Genomic DNA, 12625 nt, shown 5'->3' with positions numbered 1-12625 from the left:
CATATCAGAACTAGGTTACTCAAAGCTCAGTAAAGGTCCAAAGCAGAGAGAGAGAGAGAGAAGGAAACTCCCCCTTGAAATGAAATGACTGTTGTTCTTCAAAGGGATGAGGCTGCCATGCCCTTCCTCTTGGCACATCTCTCCTTGAGTAATGGCAGTGACTCCTCGCCTGTGTGTTCAGGAACTGTATTACTATATTGTTAACAAATACGGAAAATGGAGCAATCTTAGCCCTTCAGGGCCATGCTGGAACCCTCCCTCCAGAGCTGTTATAAATCCAAACATTGTTTAAATATTAAGCTGTGAAGCAAGTGCTCCAGTTGTGGACCAGGACTGAGTCATCAGGGAAACAGGAATGATCATACACTATACGGCTCTCTGATGATTCAAGGCTTGGAGCCACAATGGGGTTCTTCAGCTCCCTAACTCATGAGGGGCAAACTGGACATTTTCTTTAAAGAGTTACTGATTAAGAATCGCTAATGATGACTCCAGTGAAATAGTGGTTCCTTTTGCTACTGAGAAATTTCCTACAAGTTTCCCTAGCCTATGCTTGTTTTATAATCAAGGAAAGCATTATAATGGGAGAACTGACAGTTTCACCCAACTAATATAATTGCTAAGCAAAAAATAAAAAAATATATTTCTATAAGGAAAACATTTTCACTTGGGCTCCAGAAAAGGAAAAACTAAGTCAGTCAATTAGATAGTTTCAACAGAAAGTTAAAGGTTTTGACTGAATTCTATAGAAAAACAATTTTTTAAAAGCCATGTTTTTGTGTTTGCATTATCCAGTGGGGGCTTAACATCTCACCATTCACATGTATAAATAAGCACAACAGGGCAGCGTCTGTGGCTTAGTGAGTGGCGTACCAGCTCCATAAACCGAGATGGTGGGTTCAAACCGGCCCTGGCCAAACTGCAACAAAAAATAGCCAGGCATTGTGGTGGGCACCTGTAGTCCCAGCTACTTGGGAGGCTGAGGCAGAAGAATCGCCTAAGCCCAAGAGCTGGGGGTTGCTGTGAGCTGTGACGCTACAGCACTCTACCAAGGGCAATGGAATGAGACTCTGTCTCTAAAAATAAATAAAAATAAGCGCAACTTAGCTCCCCTTCCACCCCACCAACACAGTTGGCCTCTGGTCAGGTGTCTTTCAGGTTCCCTTTCAAAGTCAACACATGTCTGTGTATGCGTCTGCAGACTACAGAACGCAATTCCCTGGAGAAGGAAGCCTGATATGGAATGTTGCTCCTAGTCACACAGCAGGGATCAACTTAGGCTTGAATCTGTTGAGAAAAATGACTCATAGCCTCAGGAGCACCACACTTCCAGCTCAGAGTCTCACATAGAAAGAGACTCCACAGGGTGGAATTTCACTATCAACAGGGACTGACCAATTTCCCAGGCATATCATTTCCTGGAATCCAGTATGTAAGGTCTTAGCACAATGAGAAAAGACTCATTAATTACAAGGTAAGTATACATGTGTTCTTTGAACATGATTGGAAGAGACGCTAAATCCTTTAATGGTTAGGACAGAATGAGATATAGACAAGATAACAGGTTTTCCCATATCCCTAACAGCAAGAGTCTCTATATCCAACTAGATGACACAATCCACATTCCAGGTAGAGCCAGGGAGGGCTCTGCCTTAACCATTCCAGGCCATGCTTTCTTCATCAATGAAATAAAAGATTGGGCTGGCTGGCTTCCATGGTCCCTTCCTTCTCTAAAGCTTTGTGATCCTCTAAATGAGAAGAAAATAGAAATAAGGAGTCATAAGTAGGCATTCAAATGGCAACAAGCAGACACTTGTTCTACCAACTCTTTAGATTGATCAGAGCTGTGAATTATTGTAGCAAAGAATGACAACGACAATGACAGGCCTAGATCACAGTCAGAATGGAAACCATTCCTATCAGTCTCTGCCCCCAAGTCCCACACCTGCACATTATCCACCGGGATTCACCAGGGAAGCTGCTATGGGTAGGTGTACTAACCCAAGCATAACAAAAGCATCTGCAAAAAAATCTTCTGTTGAAGGCTTGCTATCATTGTGATATGTGCTTTACATAATTTCTCACAACAATGAGACAGGGGAATTATTATCTCCATTTTATAAGTAAGGAAACAGAGATTGTGGGACCATGAATGAGTCATTTTTTCTCTGAGTACAAAATAAGTGGATATGTCAAGAATTATCATTCTATAATTTGAAACCAGCTTAGACTTGACCATCTAGACCTTGGCTCAAGATTATCATCCAAACTCTGATGGCCAGAGAATGAGATGGACCCTCATCCATCACAAGCATCATTTGGGTACTCACAGAAACACAAAACCACATTTACTAGAGTATTACTTTCTTTTTTTTTTTTTTTTTTTTTTTTTGTGGTTTTTGGCTGGGGCTAGGTTTGAACCCGCCACCTCTGGCATATGGGACCAGCACCCTACTCCTTGAGCCACAGGCACCGCCAGAGTATTACTTTCTTGAGTAACTCTAACAATCAATACTCTAAACAAGGTGGTTGTTAAAATATATCATTTTGGAGACATCACGGGCTGCCTTAGACAAATAGCCAGGATAGGAAAGTATCATAGAGTGAAACCACCGTAGGCCTCACTTCCAAAGGAAGGCCTTCCTCCCAGAAGTCAGGGATTAGTTTCAGGATAAAGACACAGGTATTTCCTCTCCATTAGTGTGGATAAGGCTGGAGCTGCTGATTTCCAGCTAGACAGAATAAAATTTCCCTGAGGGCTGAGCTAAGACCAAAACTTGGAAATTCATTATGATTTGAAGGGAGTCACCCCTTTAAGGATGATCATTAACACCACCATCTCATCACCAACCGTACATTTAAAAAGCACCTACTATGTACAGGATTCAACAACTAACATGGGTTATTTGGTGAGATACACAGTAGTATTAGTTTGCTAAGACCATTATGACTGAATAGTATAGATTAGATGGTTCAAATGATGGAAACTTACTTTCTCACAGACCTAGGTGCAGACAGTCCAGGCTTCTCCTGAAGCCTCTCTCCTTGACTTGCAGATGACCACCTTCTCACTATGTCCTCACATGGCTGTTTCTATGTGCATACAAGCCATGATGTCTTTTCATGTTCTTATAAGGACACCACTCATGCTGGAGAAGGCCCCAAGCTAATGACCTAATACAACTTAATTATCTCTTTCAAGATCCTATATCCAGATACAGCCACATCCTAAGATACTGGGGTTAGGGTTTAATGTATGAACTTGGGGAGGGGAACATGCACAGTCCATAACACTTGGGGAGGGGAACATGCACAGTCCATAACACCAGTATTTGCCCTTCCCAGAGATATAGTCATACACAGCACCAGTGTGTTCTAAATTCCCTATTTGACAAAGTTCTCTCCCCACCTCTTGCCCCAGTTTAGCATTTTCACAAAGTAAAGCATAGGGATGGATGGCTGGATCTACTTTTCTTTATAAATAGACTTTAAGGCTTTGAATTAAAAAGCAAGTAGTTGCCTTCATGCCTAGTCTGGGCAGCTTTTAACCAACTACCCACACTGCCTCTATTCCCCAAATCCTTGGGGTCAGAGAAGAGTTATGTAGTGGGCAGTAGAGCAGGAAAAGGTGGAAAAAAAAGGGGAACGAGAAATGTACATCTATGCCCAGACATGCCTCATCATGGGTCTTTTTCTTTTTGTTATAAGACATTTCCTGTGTTACAACACATCCCATTAACAAGCCTAGACACAGGCAAGATGGAGGAGAAACTGTTCTGCAAAGAAATCCTGGTTTCCTATCTACATTCAATTTCATTTTCTCTGGCAGAACAACATACACAGACCCATGGACTCTGGCTTACATTTCAAGCACTCCAGTTCCAGGTGTGTTTATATATTTATTCAGCCAGTTTAAAAAAAAAAAAAAACCTCAAATTTAAACAGTCATTTCCCAAACTGCCAGCTGTCTTCTTGATAATTTTTTAGATGTAGTTACAAACAACTCTCTTCAACCCATGTATTCATTCAATGAATGTTTACTGGGTGCCTTCCATGTGCCACGTTTGGTGATACAATGGTGATGGCCATCAGCTTGGGAGGAATACGGACAAGTTCTAACAGATGGTACCTACTTCACCTCCCTGGCCCAGATGCAGTTCTGGTTGCCTTAAATACATGGGAAGGTGTTACTATTTCCACTGTATAATGAAGCTGAGGGTCAAAGAAGTTCCAAAGCCAAGGCCATGCTGGACCTTGGCCGTGTCAATGGATGTGTCAAACCCCAAAACCAAGTCATCTCTCTTCTTGACTTCCTGGGCAGTGTCCTTCCTACTATCAGGGAAACTTAACCTGGGTGCCAGGAACATCAATGGAAAAAAATTATATCTACTTTCACTAATATTAATACTTATATCTTTTATTTCATTAATATCTAATTGAATTTTAACATTTTCTTCAATTGCACCTGTAGGCAACAAACTACTATAGTATCAGCAGTACCTAAGACCTCATCACTCATAGAAATCCCAGGTATTTTCTCATTATATAGGTGTTGTCTGTATCTTGAAGTATTGTTTGTACTCTTTACTACTTCAAAATGATGGTAGTTATTAGGTCCACTGCTAGATCTTGTTATTTAATAAAGCATTAGTTTTTTTTTTAAAGCACATACATTACTATATCGTAAATTTTTTCCTTTATAATGTTCTGCCTTTATTTTATACCTTTAAAAGTATTGTTCTAAGATGGGGTTCTGAGTCTTCCCATAGCTGCCAAAAGGGGTATATGGCATAAAAAGGCGTCAGAGCCCAGTGGCAGCCCAGGCAAATCCAGAGACTGCCCGCTGTGTCTTTCAGTGAAAAGCTAGATTGGGGGTTTAATAACTAAAAGACTGATGAAGAGGAAAAGAAAGGAGCCCTTCCACCAATTCCTGTTCAGCACAAGTCCTAAATTCTGTCCCCTACGCGTTCCAGCCGCAGCTGACCCCTCGAGGTCCCCTCTGCCCCACGCGCAGTATTGGTGGATGAATTTGTCCAGACCGGCCAACGTCAGCTCCAGATCCCCGGACGCCAAGCACCCACTCCCGCTCGGGGACGGTGCTGAGGGACAGTCAACAAGTGGAAAGCGTCAGGAATTTCCACACAAGACTACGCATACTTCGGTTTTTAACCGCCCCCTCTCAAGTCGCCCGCTGCACTTCCTGGAGGCTCTGACACTTGGAGAAGGAAGCAAAAGTCCGACAACCCGTACCCCGGACAAGGACGGCAAGAATTGCTGGTATGGAGGGATTAGAGAAGGAAAGTTGGAGGCGCGGCTCAACACATCTGCGGAGTCCGGGGTGCGAGGGCAGCGCTGGGCCAACAACCAGCCTCAATGGAGGTCTCCGTCCCCACCCAGACTCCCTCCCCTGGCCGAGGGCCGAGATCGCCCCCGACGCCGCTTACCCAGGGGTGAGCGCAGCCTCCCGCCACTGCTTTGGAGCAGCAAAAACAGCCGATCCCTTCTGGGGCTCAAGGCCTGTGCTGGGGACACGCCCGCCCTCCGCGCCCTCCAGGCAGAGGCTGTAGGCGGGGAGAGCGAAGCTCCCCCCAGGAAAGGTCCGGAAAGGTCTCGCCACTGCCCCGCCCTGCGCGGCAGCCGGGCACCATACCCAGCGCAGGCTGCACTGGGGCTCTGAGTGCTGCTGGAGGACAGAGCACTAACAGGGCTTCCGCAGGCCCACGAAGTACCCAGGGAGCTGCCCGCGGGGTGGCCTGGCGGGCGGGGCACATTGGCCTCTAACCCCAGCGCGCTCTGGGCCCGGCCCCGCGGGAGAGGACACGGAGACCAGCTGACGCCCCTGTCCCTAGGTGCCAACAGCTCGCTACTGGCAGAGGTGGAGGCGGGGCGCTGTGGAGCTGTGGGGAGAGGCCTTGGCAGTTTGCATCGGGTCAGCCCCAGCGTGCCCTAGGCTTCTCCCCAGGTTACCACGACTTCAGAAAGACAGCTATTCCCATGCTGGTTTTACAGACAGGGCGACTGAGGCTCAGAGACGCTCAGCTACTCCCATTGGTTAGAGCTGAAGGGTTCATGCAGACCGAGGTCAGCTGGCTTTCAGCCACAGATCTCCACACGGCGCCTCATACCATTTTCATGACCCGACGTTTCAATCGGCTTTCCAGGTGAATGCAAAGTGTAGGTCGGAGGTTCTCCACCATGTCAGATCCACGGCCCCTTTTTATAATAAATATAGGGTGCCCAAAAGTCTTACTGGAGTTTTAAGCTTTAAATAACCTCAAAAGTGCAAGTGCTGTAAGCTTTGGGAAAAAAATCTCCTCCGTAAGTGTAATTATTTACATTTCTTTTTTTTTTTTTTTTTTTAGAAACAGAGTCTCTATCGCCCTTGGTAGAGTGCAATGACATCACAGCTCACAGCAACCTCCAGCTCTTGGGCTTAGGTGATTCTCCAGTCTCAGCCTCCAGAGTAGCAGGGACTACAGGCGCCCTCCGCAATGCCCGGCTATTCTTTTGTTGCAGTTTGGCCTGGGCTGGGTTTGAACCCGCCACTCTCGGTGTATGAGTCTGGCGCCCTACTCACTGAGCCATGGGCGCCGCCCGTACGTTTCTTTTATACTTTTGTGAATTTTGAGTAATTATATTTTAATCGTTTCAATCAACACTTTCGGTCTTCAGAGGGGTCGATTGCACCTATGATAAAATCATAAAGACCATAGCTGCAAACGCAGATTGTAGAATTATTGCAACTCAGTTCCACCGGCAGCATTGCTTCTGCACATGATTTTCTGAAACGGTGAATAACTTTGGTAAAGAAGCTCTGAACATAATAAAGTATAATCTTCTCAGTATTTTCCAAGAGATCCATTCCCAGAAATTTTGATATATTAAAACTATGCTAAAACACTTGAAATGTATAATTATCTGAGTTAAAACCTAATTTATTTTTAAAAATATGGTTTTTTGCATACTTGAATGTTGTAGCAAGGAATGGGGCATCAAAAATTAAGCAGGTCTCTGTTTCATGTCAACTATTCACTTAGCACAGGAGGCTGGCATCCCTGGTCCCTGCTCTCTAAATGCCACTAGATGGCGTGCCAAAATTTTGACTAATACTCTTTGTTTGCCTGAGCCCAGGAGTTTGAGGCCAAAATTTTGACAAATAAAAATGTGTCCCCTAGAGGCCCCCTATATTTCCAAAATTCTTCACCCTACCTCCCAGACCCACCACCCTCTCCATCCCAGTTAAGAAGCCCATCTAGGTTTAGATGGAAAGGGTGCAGACAAGAAGGAATCGCAGGAAAGGTGCCACTTGCTGGGTGGTTTGAAGTTGGTGCCTGTGGAATCAGACTCAGAGTTAAAAAACATGTCCTGAGTAGGGCACTGGCCCCATATGCAGGAGGTGGTGGGTTCAAACCCAGCCCTGGCCAAAAACTGCAAAAAAAAAAAAAAGAAAGAAAGAAAGAAACATGTCCTGAGCAAATTCCACATCCTGAGGGTTCTATGTGTGTGTGTGTGTGTGTGTGTGTATTCTACCCTCTCACCCAAGACCCCCCCTTTCCACTTCAAAAGAAAACTTCAAAGGCCAGCAAAGATTATAACTTGCCCATCAGATAAGAAGAAGGGCACTGAGAGTTTACTCACTCACCTATGTAGTCATTTTTCATCCGAGGGATATTCACTGAGTCTTTGCTCAGTACATATCAAGCAAGCTCTGTGCCAGCTGCTGGGGCATATGCTGTTAAATATTCAAATTTATTCCTACCATGTGAAGTTTTCAGGATAGCCAAAGTGCACTTAGGGAGATGGGAAACTGGGAGAAGCATCATTGAAGTGTGAGACGAGGAAGTGATAGAAGGGGTGGCACTAAGAGGAACACACCCAATTCAAGAACACCCATGAGATGGAAAAGCAAAGTGACGGGGCTCTGGGAAGAGAAGCAGGCATTTGAGCAGGAATAGGTGGGGATAGAAAATGGTACAAAGAAACAGATCCTTAATAGCACAAGAAAGGGAAGACACAGGAGAAATGCAAAGAAGCTGATCCTGTTGGCATGCAGGTTTAAAGAGTACTGCCTTCACTGCCAATTCAGTAAGCCCCACCCTCATCCCTTCCCTGCAGCAAATGCTTCCCTAGGTGAGTGAGTTAGGAATGTGCTAGGGAAGCAGCACACACACACACACACCACCCGGCTGGGATACTAACCCAGTAACACAGCCTCTGCTTGAGCTCCAGTGAGTTTTGTGCAAAAGCTTGGAATGAGGTCCTGCTATGCGCTAGAAACCAAGCCCAGCAAAGTATTCATCCTCCCAGACAGCAACCCCAAATGTGCAGGCAAGCAAAGACAAAGTAGACAAACTGAACTTTATGAAAACTTAAAACATTTTGTCCAGCAGAAGAAAGTATCAACAGACTAGAAAGCAGCTCACAGAATGGGAGAAAATACTTGCAAATCCTATCTCTATCTGATAAGGATGCAACCCAAGTGTTACCTGCAGACTATATCGTGAACTCCTCAAACTCAACAAAAACCAACAAAGACCTTAAAGTGGGCAATGGTCTTGACAAAGATGTACAAGTAGCCAATAAGTACGTGAAAGATGCTCAACATCACTATCATTAGAGAATTCAAATCAAAACTATAATGAGTACCACTTCATGTCAATTAGGATGACTTCTATCAAAAATGTAAAGAAAAGAACAAGTGTCGGCAAGGATGCAGAGAAATTGGAATCATTGTGCACAATTGGTGGGGACATAAAAGAGTGCAACCGCTGTGGAAAACAATATGGTGGTGTCTCCAAAAATTAAAATATATAAATATAAGTGAAGAGTATAAGGGTTTGAACACAATAATTAAGAAAATGCCATGAAGGCTATGTTAACCAGTTCAGTGAAAATATTTCAGACTGTATATGGAACCAGCACATTGTACCTCATGGTTGCATTATTGTACACAGCTATGATTTAATAAAAAAAAAAAAAGATTCATGCATTTCAGAGGAGGGGAGATAATGGTCCAGAACTGACCATTTCAATGACATTTCTAGAGGTCCAGTGGTTGGAGGTATTCTGCAGTAAAAGGGAAATTGCTGCAACTTCTAACACTGTCACAGAGAAGAAAGGTAGTGCCTTGATGGCCTCTTTATGTTTTAAGGCAACACATTCCAACCCAGGGATATTTTTATGGCCCGTATACTACATGACACAGAAAGCTGCCAGCTCTGAGTGGGGCTGGAACAAGAAAGGGTGTCATGGCAGGTCCAAACCATAATGCAGTCATCCCTGCCAGCAGATCCCCATGGTGTTAAGAGGTGGGCGTGGTGGGAAAAACGCAGTATGACCATTTAACAGGTCTGCAGGCCCACTGAGCCTATTGTGAACTGGACCTTATCCAGGACTCCATTTCTACCTGGTCCCCACATGGGCTGCCTCAGAAGCCTCCACTCTAACAGGAGAGCTCTGATGTTTCCTTGGGTCTCTTAGTTTAAGTGCGACTCAGACCCTTTGTCCAATAGGCCTAGAAATGTCTGATTATTCCCCCTTCTCAGTGTATGTTAAACCAAGTAAATGGCCATAGATTCCTTGAGGAGACTGAGGGAATCGTCCTGGTATGTATTTGCCATAGTGTTGCAGGGTTCTTCCTCCATCACCTCTTCAAACAAAGAGATATGAAGATCTAAAAATTGACTCAAGTCTAGGAACTGAGCAAGGGATCATAGCTTTTTATTGAAATGACTGCTCTCAGACCTCCCTCCTCTGATTTTGCTTCATTTCTTAAATAGACCAGGGATCAGCAAATGATGGCCCATAAACCAAATCCAGTCAACACCTTCTTTTTGTAAATAAAGGTTTAGTGAAACATTGCTAAACTCATTTGTTTTTGTGCCACAGCAGCTGAGTCGAGCAGCCAGAACAGAGAGCATATGACTGACTGGCAAAGCCTAAAATATTTACAATCTGGCCTGTTACCTACAAAGTTCGTTGACCCCTATTATAGATGGGCAGCATCCCTGTTGACTGTCTGCCTATCTTGCCCCCCAGGTGCAAAATAGACACAATGCTCCATAGACCATTTCTGCGAACTCTCACTAGTAAGGCCGGCCCATTGACTGCTCCTCAAGCTCTGTCTTTTGGCAGGGAGGGTAATTAAAGCCACCAGGCTTCTGGTATTGAAGCATCACCTGTGGGCCGCTGTCATGCTCACAGATGCTAACCAACTCAGTTCGCCACGATGCTCTTACTATCAACCCCAGCCTACAGAACTCTAGTAATGGTGCTCTTCTCACCAGAGCATTTTGATGGCTGTGTGGATGGTGTATCCTATGTGCTTTCATGGGACATGGTGGGTCTTCTGGCCTTTTATAACATAGCCCTCCCAGCGTGCCCACTTCCTTCAGCCTATTGGCCTGAGTGAAGAAGAGAAGAAGGTTGCAACTCTTAAACTGCCAAGCAGAGCTTCAGCAAAGCCAATGGGGAGTCCTTGAACCTAAGTCAACTATCAGAGAAGCCCCAAGTCTCCCAGGAATGGACCTGCCTTAGTAGCCCTGCCATGCTCGACCATTTCTAGGAGTGGCCCATAGGAAGCATGCCTCAGTGCAGACACTGGGCTCAGAGCACAGTGCTGGGGCCCTTGGGCAGGCATGCTCCCTGTGGCTGGAGGTGTGTTAGGTATATATTCACATGGCCAGCACGGGAGCCCAGAATGAAGACCAGGGTGGGTGTGACACACACTGCTTTAAGTGCCAGTCGGCATCTTTAATAACAGGTCTGACTTGTAAGGTGGTAAAAGCTGCTGCTCAGGATGACACCTCTTTGGGGGGAGAGAAGGGTGAGTCAGTAGAATGAAAGGGCTCCTGAGAGACCTGCAGAGGGGCAAAGTGACTCATGTGTGCCTCACCTCTCCTCTCCTTGCTATTCTACTTTCAATCCAAACAGGAAAGGAATACTTGCCCTCATGAGAAGCAAGCTCTTCCTGTTCCTCCATTCTGGGGGGGGAGGGGATTTATGGACCTCAGGAGTCACCCTCTGAAGCCAGGTCTGTGAGGTGGTTAGAGGTCAAAAACCAGCCATCTGCGATGAGTGCATGTGCCTGGGCACTGCCACTGCACCCAGGCATCTCAGAATGTTAATGCTGGAAGAGTTTTGGGAATCGCCTTCCATCTGAGGGAACCTAACTTGCTTCACTGAGAAACACCTGGCTCCTAGTTGAAGCTATGTTCTTTCCCACAAAGCTATAATTGTGCTGCAAAAGAGATGGAACTAAGTAAGTAAAAGCTGCAGACCCAGAAATGCAGGCCCAAGAAGGCAACATCAAAAACAGCTCTCTCTGCATAGTATGGGTAAAATATCTCAAAATGGTCCTGCCTTATGGTGAATGTCCCAGCCATTCTGGAGAAGTTCGTTTCTCCCAGTAGCTTCATCTTTCTTCTATCTGCTTTAGCATCATTATCATCTCAAGGAAAGGCCCCTGAGCCACATCTCACCCAGTTCCAGTCTCACTGTTACTTGTTTCTATCCCTAAAGGTGTTGAGTTTTAGGATCCGTCTAGAATTAAAGCAGCCTTGCAGGAAAATTAAAGACCTCTGTGCATCCTTACTACCACAGCAAGCCCCTCTTGCTAGAAAACTGAAAAAAAAATTACCTAGGCACAGTGGTGCACACCTGTAGTCCCAGCTATTCCGTAGGCTGAGGCAAAAGGATCACTTGAGACCCGAAATTGGAGGCTGCAGTGAGCTATGATCATACCACTACACTCCAGTCTGGACAACAGAGTGATACCCTGTCTCTTGAAGAAAAAAAAAAAGGAAGGAAAATTAGCAGATGAAATAGCATCCAGGGTGGCACCTGTGCTCAGTGGTTATAGCACCAGTCACATACACTGAGGCTGGTGGGTTCAAACCCAGCCCCAGGCCAGCTGAACAATAACAACTACAACAACAACAACAAAAATAGCCAGGCACTGTGGCGGGCGCCTGTAGTCTCAGCTACTAGGGAGGCTGAGACAAGAGAATCACTTCAGTCCAAGAATTTGAGGTTGCGGTGAATTGTGACGCCACTGCACTCTACCGAGGGCAACATAGTGAAATTCTGTATAAAAAGAAAAAGAAATAGCATCTGCTCCAAGGGTCTCCAGTTAGTGAAAATTCCAGTTAGTGAAGCTTTAAGTTTTTCCCAGTCAAATCCCAGCCCCACCACTTACCTCTGTGTGATCCTAGGCAGTTAACCAAACTCACTCAGCTTCCTCATCTATAAAATGATAATAACGCTAGCTACCTCCTAAGTTTGCTGTGATGAGATAATATGGGTAAAACATCTGACAGATAATAAATGCTCAACAAAGCTGGGGCTCTGAACTTTAGATTTGAGAATGAGCTGGAAGGAAATCCGGGATTAGAAATCCAGCCAGAGATGTAAATATTGTAAGAATGGAAGGGAAACACTGAGCAAATGACCACAGGTGTGGCTGAGAGCAGGATTACATCTTCATGCCGATGGTTGAGAGCTTCCTCCTTGAATTCCTGAATTAGCAGACATGGAAATACATAAAATCCAAAGTAGCATCCTTATTATCAGGATTAAATAAGGTATCTTAAAACACTTTAAAAATATAACATTCTAGAGCAACCTA

General features: G+C 45.0%; 1 protein-coding gene across 1 annotated transcript in view; it reads right to left on the bottom strand.

Moving 5' to 3' along the window:
• Positions 1-5779, bottom strand: part of SQOR (sulfide quinone oxidoreductase) — a 56932-nt gene extending 51153 nt beyond the window's left edge. Inside the window, exon 1 of the mRNA XM_053593537.1 lies at positions 5445-5779. The gene's annotated coding sequence lies outside the window, so the exon portion shown is untranslated. The remainder of the gene's footprint in view (positions 1-5444) is intronic.
• Between the last annotated feature and the right edge of the window lie 6846 nt (positions 5780-12625).

This window comes from Nycticebus coucang, chromosome 6 (assembly GCF_027406575.1).
Source record: "Nycticebus coucang isolate mNycCou1 chromosome 6, mNycCou1.pri, whole genome shotgun sequence".
NCBI lineage: Eukaryota > Metazoa > Chordata > Mammalia > Primates > Lorisidae > Nycticebus > Nycticebus coucang.
Note: the sequence above shows the minus strand (reverse complement) of the source record. Positions and strands in the feature narration are given on the sequence as shown.